This window comes from Varroa destructor, unplaced genomic scaffold, assembly GCF_002443255.2.
Source record: "Varroa destructor unplaced genomic scaffold, Vdes_3.0 BEIS01000005.1, whole genome shotgun sequence".
NCBI classification, from domain to species: domain Eukaryota; kingdom Metazoa; phylum Arthropoda; class Arachnida; order Mesostigmata; family Varroidae; genus Varroa; species Varroa destructor.
The window spans coordinates 20,817,643-20,829,081 of NW_019211458.1; the positions used below are offsets into that span (position 1 = coordinate 20,817,643).

General features: G+C 42.6%; 1 protein-coding gene across 5 annotated transcripts in view; it reads left to right on the forward strand.

Moving 5' to 3' along the window:
• The window catches only part of LOC111250661 (uncharacterized), a 136,534-nt gene that overhangs the window by 69,509 nt on the left and 55,586 nt on the right, over positions 1-11,439 (forward strand). Inside the window, exon 1 of one of the 5 annotated variants that reach the window (XM_086990734.1) lies at positions 10,396-11,251. The exons of 3 other annotated variants lie outside the window; for them this stretch is intronic. The gene's annotated coding sequence lies outside the window, so the exon portion shown is untranslated. Of the gene's footprint in view, positions 1-10,395; positions 11,252-11,439 lie in introns of those variants that run through there. One more of the 5 variants, XM_086990736.1, reaches the window with a different exon arrangement.

Consider the following 11,439-nt stretch of genomic DNA (forward strand, 5'->3'; position numbering starts at 1 on the left):
ATATACGGTTTGATTGCAGCCCTGGTTGCTTCACCTGTCGTGCCTTGAAAAAGGTACCATTCACAAACATTGCCTTCTTCTTGCTCCACTTTATCTAAGGTCATTTATTATTTTCTATCTAGAGCCAATGTTTAAATGAGGTTCCAAACACATCACTTGGGACGGTGTATGCTGCGCATATACTTCAAATGTCACTAAAAATAAACTTTTTTTTTGCCACTTCATATAATAGTATACATTTATTCAAGTTGTTTTGTCTCTGTTGTAAATGCAGGAAGTAACTTAGTCCGGCCATTGTACGGTGACTTGAATTTACTGCAAGGCTTTGTTTTATCGCACACTCGAAACCTTCACTCAAGGCACTGAATTCTATTTTCAACAGAATGTAGCATTTGCGCACAATTGTCATCATCGTTATGCGAGACTATATCTTGATGCGGACCTTTTACATGGATAGTCGGGACACAGAATCAGACGAAATTGATGAATCTATAACCCACCGATTGCAACATCGGCCGAAATATTCATAATTTCGGCCACATCCATCGGTTTCTGCGTTTTACGTGGGTTCTTTTACGACTTAACTAACCCAAGTTGGTTATTATCATTCAAGTTGTGCTCACATTTTCACTCAGCAAAAACTTACTGGGAACGTTCCAATTCGTCGCACAACTACTATACGTTTCGACATTTTCATAAAACGCCTCTTGCTTAATGGCGCGAATGTTAACTCATTGAAGTTAGAAGTCGAGAATTGGCAGGGCCGGGAAAGTCGTAACACGATTATCTTGCAATGATAATGCTCGTCCACGTGAGGACGTGAAAGATCGTCTTCCGCCTCAACAGAGAACTTCCTCTCACGAGGCTAAGATGTCGGGGTTGACTCGTTTAGTCTACCATTTATACATTTAAATCTATGAAAAATCTATGAGCTGAAAAACGGGTTTTGCAAATTGGGGAACCAAAATATGAATCTGGAAGAGCCGACAACTGTAGAGCAAGGGATTCCGTGAACTGCTTGACACACATCTTGATGACTGAGGTCTTGATCGAGGTTGAGGTTTTGTAAAAAAAAAATAGAAGATTTGCAAGTGTACTTTATATATATATATATATATATATAATAAAAGTATTTAAATTCGGACAAGTATAATCAGTTACTATCCTTGGTAAAAGAGTGAAGTAAATTTCTTCTAAAACCTTTCAGTGGCGTCGTTCTGTTAAAAACTTGTCGCAAAAATCAGTTATTATCGGAAATTACTATTTACGAAAAACGGGTTAGAAACCTTCTTTTCGGTCCGAACTCTTGCTGGCAGCTTTTATGCGTCTTTCGAGTAATCCAAGAAAGAAAGCTGTCTAACAAACCAATCAGAAAATTTTCTATGAAGTTCAAATTTAAAAGACCCGAAAATGCTTTGTCCAATGGTCCAAAAATAGCATTTTGATTTATGTAAACTTTACATATAGATATTAATAGCGATTAATAGATCATTTTGAAGAGCAAAGGAATCATTGCCAATTGGATTGTCGAGGTAAGTTCGAACGGGTAAACTTTTCAAGATAACTTTCGAACTTTTGGTACGCTATCGACCCAAAATCCAATCCCATCCAATTTTTTTGTACGTATAGTATTCGAATAACACTTTATGAAGTTTACACCCATCAATATCGCCTAGTGGACGACTACTACGAAAAATTATTAGCGGAATAACGTAATAGTTGTCAGTGTTTAAGTCACGAAAAGCAGCTATATAATCGCAATGGATAATCATTACAGAAAATAACCTTGACCAACAGATATTACATTTCTAGCACCTACAAAACAGAGTGTGCTTGAATTATTAACCCTTGTATAGATGTAGCCTTGAAAGTAACTCATAAGAACCGGTTTAGGTTTAGACGCCCCAGCCTATATATACTGTATTATATAGAATAATAATCTGCCAAATGCCGAAACTTCACTGTCATTATTAAAAATGATGAAAAACACAAAGTCATGAGCCTTGAAGTGCGGAATAAATGGTTGCTCATAAATAATTAAACACGGTCGTTAAGGGTGTCTCTCTCGTCAGATACAAATGTATATAAGTATGTACGATAACCAAGTTCCCATATCATCAATCTACCGGTGACCATCTGGATTCGATTACATCGCTTGGTTGGACTTGTCATGTCTTCGAGTGTTCACCTCTACCATATATATATATATATATATATATATATATATATATAGAGGTGAACCTGCGTCGTAGTGTTTCAATAGGAAAAAGACAAAGCACTTTGCTTTTTTAAAATCTTTACCGTACATTAAAGCAAACTCTATTTGTCCATCAAACGTTCGTCATCAATTCGAATTGTTACGTATATCGGCGTCAGCTCCATACATGTAAGACTAGTTGAAAGAGTAGACATGTGTTTTATTCCCAATAAGGTCCAACCGAGGTGGTGCTGATACGTATGTGCTTAATGAAAGAATGATATTCTGGTGGCGTTGTTTGTTATCGGGGTCACTCAATTTGTTTATGTCCGGCATGTCCCAAGCCGCTGTCCAATGCACGAATAACTGGAAAGTACGTGATCGTTTGCACGGAGTTACAGGGGGAGAAGGGATTGTTGTTACCGATGCTATTACTGGCGTTCTACTTCAGCAACGATGTAACTTGTCAACTAGTGTGCCTCGTGGCCTGAAGTACTGGCATTAAAAAGTTACGAGAATTCATTAATATCGGTGATACGGAACAATAGGAGTTTCTGACTTACAATACTAGAAACAATGGCACCAACAACAACGATAACAATAATAACATATGATAAGTAGATGAAGTAGAGGCGATGGATCGAATCATATAATGCTTGACTGAGTCACAATGATTGTCAAATCATCATTTATTTAGATACGGCCCTCAACAATAATTCTCTTCAACTTCACGTCGTTTCTAATCGGCCAATGTTTTTCAAGATACCGTGATAACCAGGATGAGCTATCGACGACGCGGTAAGCTCAGTTGGAGGCGTTTCTACTTCTCATGTGTAAGATTCGCTAATCCAGATCGCCCAAGGTTAGACACATACTTTTTACCTTCATTCTCAGATAGCTTTAACTTGTAAACGTCAGCCATTTGATCTAATAGTATGTAGAAACCACAGACGTCCCTTGGATGATGCAGAATTGAAGAGTTTATATTAAAGCTTGCTCCGCTCGATTTTATACCTTCATCTTTAAAATCAAAGGATTGACGCTGCGAGGACCATGCAGCAAAACACGATCTCGTTGCACCTACCGCAATAACAATACGGATTCCCTTATAGATATTCGCAATTTCATCACCGTTATCATTTCTATTGGTTGCCGTGGATCTAATGTCACCGAAGCTACTTCACCTTGCCAGTACCGCTTATCTGTTATTTCAAAAGTAAAGCCATCTCGGCAGTATCTGGCGTTTCAATCAATGCAATAGGTTCTATGTCCACTGGCTTTACCGACAGCTTATATAGAATCTGAGCTTTCTTATCTGGCCTTTTGTTAATTTCCTAGATGCCTGGTCCTCAAAATCACTTCATTGTAGCTGTTCAGACGCTGTCAGGATAATCCTTCCAGAACCGATCAGTGTTTTTTCCACGACTCTATGATCACAATACATCATAGTCGATAAATCCGGACCCCAGCCTAACTTACAGAGTTGGTGGCGTGTAGCAATCGCAGGCAGCTCTAAACTAAAAACACATGCGGACTTAGATGGTCAAAGATGCAGACAGGTACTATCTTCCAATGGCGATATCTAGCAACGTTTTCTTTCTGTTGCTATCGTTATTACCTCAGCCGAATAAAGCGACGAAGATCGCAGCGATAAAGGCTTTCTTCATCTTCATCTTCGACACTGCAGCCTTGCCATAAGGATTACGCTTATGGCTAATAAGCTGGCTATTGAAAAATGACTAATGTTTGAGGTGTAAATTTGCTATTATCAATTTGCTATCAGTAAGCTATTAATATGTTAAATAGCGGTGTTACGTTAAGCAAAAGAAAAAAAATCGAGTAATATTTAAAAAACCGAATGAGCGGCTTATGCGTGCAAGGTCTACGTAGGACTAGTGGAGGGTCAGCAGGGCGGAAAAATGAACGAGACTGACTGATCCAGTCGCAGAGCATAAGGTGGTCAATGTTTTTCTATAGCATTTACTGATGCATGCATAAGATGGATCAAGGAGACCTTTGGTCTGTGCGTCGTATTTCGGCTGAGCGACAACGCGTAACGGCGCGTATCAGCACCGATTTCTCACCAATAAAGCCCAATCAGGCACCATGGACCATGATGACGATGATTCATTATGATTCTTAGGGACAAATGCGGTCCTCGAAAATGAAACTAGACATCGCGTTGATTGGCTATCGTCACACAATATCAGTTTGAATTACTTACGAAACGAATTATCACTACCTGAAAATCACATGAAATCGTCGATGTGTCGGCGAGCCGTAGAAAGGGGAACGGATCAAGAAGATTAGGACCAGCTCGGTGTAACACCGTCAGTGACTGCGAAAAAATCTCAGGAAATCCAACGTGGAAGAAACGTGCCGAGAGCCAGCACGCCGTCCCAACACCTGTTTAAGCATAGCTGTAGACGCTCGGAAAAATCTACTACTTCAGGTTGTTACAGTCTCGCGTTAGCAGAGGTTGATGATAGTATTCAATGACAACTGCGCATGCTATCCATCAGAACTAACAACACAAGCCTGTGGAGTTGTTGAAAGCTACAGAGCATCACTTCATTGCCGAGATTTTACTGCATCGTTGGACGCCTGCCTGCGCCTCGATGTGTATAGGACAAAACAAAAACCACAAAGCTGTCAAACAGCAAACGATTGTGGCCTGCGACTGTGGAGTTTAATTCACGATTCGTAGCAATGTCACAGTGGTAACAGAAGATAGGGCAGAGTTTTGTCTGTCCGATGATTCGCACCATAGTTGAAAGCTGCGCCAAGAAGCACTATCTTTCGGGTAAACACTTTGAAAGAATAATCTTATCCCGATCTACGTTGATCTATGAAGTTCTGAATCTAAATTGCAAGGCGATCCTTTAGCGACTACGCTAAGCTTCACTAGCGTCAACATTTGGTAATCGGCGTGGGAACCAAACGTTTTACCAGTGCTCGCTGTCTATGTATACGCGCATAGAGTGTGACGACACACTTATTGTAGAAGGGTATATTGTAGAGAAATATTGTAGAAGGAAGATGCTCTTGCTCTCGCCTAGCGGGTGAGTCTTCGCGTGCTCATCGAGCTATCCACCGTAATTTCCTACTTAACTAGTCGTCTTGTTTTCAAATCCAGTGTCATCGAGGTGGTCGACGTCCCAGTATATTGCATTACCGCCAATGGAAATTTTCCTGCGCTGTGCAAGCCTTGAAGCTTGTTTTAGATGCGTGGTACGAGTTAACTCTATAATGAAGCTTCGCAGACCCCTTTTGACAGTAACGTTTTCAAAAAAAAAATTAGCCCAACAAAAATGTCCACGCTTGCTTACGACAAATGTAGAGGCAAAGTAAATATCGTTATATTTGCGCTGGACCCATTGGTCCCCTGTGCTAATGCTGCCTACTCAAAAAGTCGTCCGGGAGGGTATACGCAGTGTTCTTCCGGATGGGGAATAATGTTTCAATGAACAGTTTCAATGATAGAAACTGTCATGTATGCAAAAACGTCAGTAAAATATCTATATTTTCCTTTATATTCATGATCGATTTTTTCGTTATCTCATGAACAGCATATGCAGATAAAAAAAAAAATAAAAAATGGCTTTTTTGTAGCAAGTTTCGACCAACCATTTTAAAGTTTGATAGCAGTCAATACTTGAAGCAGTATCTATTCGTGCGACATATATTATCATAGATAACGTCGGCATCTTTAGTTCAAAGAAAGCTGGATTACCCATCTATGACAAATGCAATCAGCATTCATAGTAAAATACGTGCATCTTGTTTTGCGTGTATTTTTCTATTAAAACGTCTTAAAAACAATCCGTTTCACAAATTATTTTTAGAAAACAATTGCTGAATTTTAAAGGTGTATACAGAAAATGATCGGCAATCCAGTGAACTGATATCGCCCAAAGCCTTATTTTATTTCCTATCAAGTCTTAAGACCAGTTAAATCTCTTTATTGTGCTTTGTATCGTACAGAGTTGTTTATCCCAAACTACCATGTTTAATTTACATTTCGGCGGAATCTTCGGAGCTGGCCCGTACTATACTTATCGTACACAGACTATAATAACAACACACAAGCTACTGCTAATGTGCAACAACAATTGCCTTAGACACCTAATCCTAGTCAAAAGGTTCTACTGATGATACAAACAAGGGCTCACGAGGTTCGCCAACGTACGCCAAGCGTATGTCTACTCAAACCTTGAGGACGCAGCGTACTGTAGACTCATCCGCTTCCGCCCAATGAAAACAGCCTATTACTTTCTGATCTAGTATAAAATCTATATAACGGTTCTGCAAGGGAATTACTCATCAATCCACATCTTCATGGCCGGCACTTCGCAATACAAATCACATATAAACTAGGACACAATCCAGAATACAATCAAACAAAGAGCGTACGTTCTGGTCCTAGCTTCTTGTGACTCTAAGAAGCAACCGTTAGGTGATAGAAAGTTAGTTGGATAGCCGAAGGAAGCACACTCCCCATCTTAATACATTAGTTGAACGCGGCGAGCATTTCCGCAAACGTTTGGGATTCAGTTAGTTTACTCTCGTACATAGTGGCATGCTATGTCAAGCGGATAACACCCTCATTTGACAGGATATAATCGGCCGTATTCGCACACAAGTTCCGTGTATGACACTTTTTATCAGCGTTACCCAGTGTAAGTGACCAAGAAGTAACCGCTTGTTGCGTAGCAAAAAAGAAAACACAGGTACCAATTCATGGCGGTCTTTTCAGCTCGAGTTTTTCTATACTTAAACAATGTGTGCTCTCCCTTTTGTCCTGCAGATAACGTTTGTCCTATTTAATAGCGCCATTATGGAAGATAATATATTCGATGCGAATGTTCCCAAACGGGCTAGTATCCTGTTAGTCGTTGGTGGGAGTTGTTTTTCATTGATTTTGGTGAACTACGATCGGTTCCTCTGTGTTTTGAGTTTTATGCTAGGCGTCCCATCAGACGGCTGGCTCCCAGCATGACACACGATGTATCTACGCCCGGGTTCGAACCTACACATTCCAAATGCTAGTGGGCAAATACGTTACCCACAAAGCTATCACGGGCACCGATTCCTACTGCCCTATTCGTTCACTGACTCCTCTACATTGAGTAAGCTCGTCATTGCTATTTCTGAAACCGAGTATGAATTCTTAGAATTGCAGACAGTGTTGCAAAGACCAAAGAGTATAATTTTTATTGTTGCTACTGGGATTGCCGTTGTTATTGTTCCATGTATCCAATACGTTTATCGCTTACTGTCTTTTTGTTATTGGCTGTGCTAAAAACAAACGATGTGATGAAGTGTAACGGACAACAGATCAGCCATTATGCGCTGCAGATTATGTGTGTGTGTGTGTGTGTGCTGCTACTGATAATGCTGACTTTTTTGCTGGAGCAACCGTCATTATCAGCGTCAGCATCAGCACCGCCACTCTGTCCGTTCGGATGTCCACTTGCCCGCGTTTGCGTCAAAGACGACGACGCCTTGCGGCCCTCCAATGATCAGCGACGCAGCAGGGCTACAAGAGAAGCGGCGGCTGGAACAACTCCTGCAACAGTAACAGTAGGAGCATTAGTATTATGGCAGTTTGCGTCGTGGCTAATAGGAGCGGACATGAAAACGTTCATAGGCGGTGGTGCCAGATACGAGCTCAGCCAGCTGGGTATTCTTGAACGAGCGTTGTTGGTGTAATATTGTAACTATTTCGCTGAAAAGTCTAATTTGCCTCGTGTTTCCCGCTTATCGAAACTACTCAATAAAATTTACTACCCAGAAGTCCTGAAGGGACGAGATTTTCTGATCCTCCTGTGGCCCTTTTGGTTACGTTTCTTCAGTCTCTCTCGAACAGATCTTGCCATTGTTATTACCGTATTTTCGTACGTATAAACGATTTCTAGGTCCTGGCAGACATGTGCGCCGTCTCGGCGCAGGTCGTCTTCGAATAGTCATTCTTGTACCTTAAAACTGTCTCTTTCGAGCGGGTTCTAGTACTAGACTTACGCGCCTTTTTGGCCCTATCTATTTTTCATTCAATTCAATTATCTGCACCTTATTATAGTTTTTTGTTCTTTTGAAGTTTTTAGATTTATGCTCCCGGTAGCGCACGACCAGGCTGTTTTCTTTTCACATAACAATATAATCAATGCGATCCGGACGGATCTGATGCCCTCCTCTTAGTTTGGTCCTTGACTGATATGATTTTGTCTGCCGTATGCCTGCTTTTTGTGGCATCAAAAAATTTAGTCGACTTTACCCTCGACGCCAGTAAAAAGATACCGTCGCTTTTGGCCTGTTCTTACCGAATTCATTTTGCATGTTGCCTAGGATTTCTGGTCCCCCCACCCACTCGCTTATCGTGTAAGCAGTGCAACAAAAGTTGAAATGTGTCAATAAATTGTGAAAGTTCTTATCCTAAATGAAACCTTTCTAGTAACAACGCCTTTTCATCGCTTTAGTCCCCCGCATTTCCAGAAACCCAAAATACTACTGAGTACGCTCGGCATGTATAAGTAGCCGAGTTCATCTAGTTCCATTGGTGTATTTACCGGTAATACACGAATTCTGTAGAGGACCTAGTTGACATAGTCTTTAGCATTTGTTCGATTTGTCCTGCGGTGATTCGCTACAAGTCAGACTACTGGGTACGTCCATTATCATTTATCTCTTAATAATTCACCTACTTATTGTCCAGGTATAATTTGTGGATGAATTTTCTCTTCCGTTATCGTCTTCTGCTCACAGAGACTTAGCTTGCGAACATATCCCCAGAAGCTAAAAACCATTTCCTGGTTGGAAATCGTGTAGGATGTGGTCGTGCTGTTGTTTCCAGACTTCCTCTTTTCGCGTACCAATGCCTTTCGATTATGCCAGGCCAAGGCCACTTTCAGCGATTACATCAGGTGACACCATTGATTATTACGCGCGCCTTGAGCGCCTGTCCTACTCGTTCGGAGTAGTAAAACAGGTTTGAGTTCGTTTTCCAAACTGTTCTTCAAATTTCATCTTGTTAGGCGTAAAATCGTTCCTTTTATGGCTGCGTAATTTCCGAACTTAATGTTATCGTCCGCCATTGGCTAAATCGTATGCCGATGTACTGCTGTCGTGGTTAGCGCCCACAGCAGCCGTACAAACCACAGCAGCTGTTCAATTTACCCAACCCTAACGTGTGGCTGTTTAACATGCTAATATATATTCTAGCACTGCCGTCTACTACCAATTACAACTGCCGTCGGCACCTAAGTGTCGCTGCTGCTCTTCGTCTTCACCAGTCCCATTGGGCAGAGGGGCAAGTAAGCATCAGAATGTGAACGAAGTGTTAATGCTGCGGTGTCCTTGACGATGGATAGCGCCCGCGAGGGTTCGCGCACACACACAAACACACGAAGCTCTGGAACAGTAGCAGTTACCAGCGACGAGTACCTTTGGCTACGGCCGCCATCGCGATGAGGGCGGTCCGCTTTTGCCATTCAGGCCGCTTTCGCATAGTTCCGCCACCCGTTTTAGGCAACAACCAGCGGCAGTAGCAGCCGAAGAAGCGCTAGCTATCAGCCATTGCTATTTGGGTTCATTCTTTTGCTCTAGCAGCCAGTCGCTATAATCCGTCGCTGCTGCTGCTGCTGCTGCTGCAGCAGCAATGAGTCAACGACGTAAAGACGTGCAGTTGCTCACGAACCAACGTCATCGGCGACACCAGCTGCCGCTCTTGCTGCCACCACGACTCCCCGTGCTGCAGCTGCTGATGTTGTTTTCAGCGACCGTTTTGCTAGCGACGACAGCAGGCGAGTCAGAAGCGTCGGTTGTTACTGCTGCAGCTGTTAGAGAAGCAGTATAGCAGCGGCGCATTGATAAACGCACGAGGCAGGCGTTACGTTCTAGCGATACTGGTTGGGCTAATCGCTGCTATTTCTATCGCTACGGTGACATCCTTTTGCTTTTCGACGCCTTCTACTGGTGGATATGTCGAAAACGACGAAACTGCTGAAGAACATGAAGTCAGCATCGGCAGCGTCGTCAGCAGCAGCAGTTGCAAAGACAGAATTATGATAGAGGGGAGCTGACTAGTCGTTGATTGTTGGTGGTCGCTGGTTAGTCGCAGCCGCCTGGAGACGGGTATGGGGCAAGAGAAGGTGGTAAAAGAGGCAAGAAGGTGTCTGACTGCCACCCGCAAACGCAACGGCGGCAGGTAGCGGTAACTGTGCGATCGGCGTTACCACTGAACGCACAACAAGAAGCGACGGAGTTCGCCCGCGCACATAATTACTTAGGTGATTACCACACAGCGACAGCGACGGGCGCATTTCGAGTTCAGAGGGGGCTGCAATGGCTAACGATACGTACAGGTCACTTGAGCTAGCCATTATCCTCGTCGCTATGATCGTTCTGTAGCCGTTTGGCTGATTCGTGGCTTTCTGTATTGGTGCGGCGCGGTAGTAAATTTAATTGATCGCTGCATATTTGTGCCTATGTGGGACTGTGGACGCGAGTAAGTGCGATCGGGAGGGTAAACCAATCGCGTTGGTTTACTTACCGAGTTGTTAGCTCTAGTTGTTTCGCTGGCCTTTACTTACGCGCGTTATGCTGTTTTGTTGTTCTCTGAAAATGAGTCTGATCGCTTCGAATGCGCGGAATGCATTGGAGTCATAGTCTTCGGATAGAAAGAGGTGTTTTTTCGGCTTTACCTTGTACCTGTATCTCGTGTCGCGGCATCGCAGTTTGAACCAGAAATCACAAATCATAGGAAAAAACCGTCTATGGATTCAGCTTTTCTATGTTGACCCTTTCGTACAATCATGCTTATCAGACGATCTCGTGTCCTGTCCAAGACTAAGGACTAAATGTGCAACATCGCCAACCGTAGCAGCTAAGGCCACGTTCAAGAGTGGAATCGTCCGGTCCGACGTAAAGTGTCATGTGTTCAAAACTCTTTAGAGCGATCCGTATACTTCTACTCCAATAGCGTCATCGGAACAAATCGGTTGAACTCTCTCAGGATCCAGATATCGCATTGATTGTCCTGTAGCAGCTCTCCGGAAGGTCAGTAAGAAGCTCGGAGTAAACGGAAGAGACATAGTCTCTTGCCAGTAGGCAGCATTTGCTATTTATTGAACGAGTCGTTCACGTCGGAGCCGTACGTTTCAATCGCTTCGTTTCTATGATGCTTCTAGTTTCATTCTTGATTGTGTGATTAGCTTGCTCTACTCATATATATAGATGTATATATA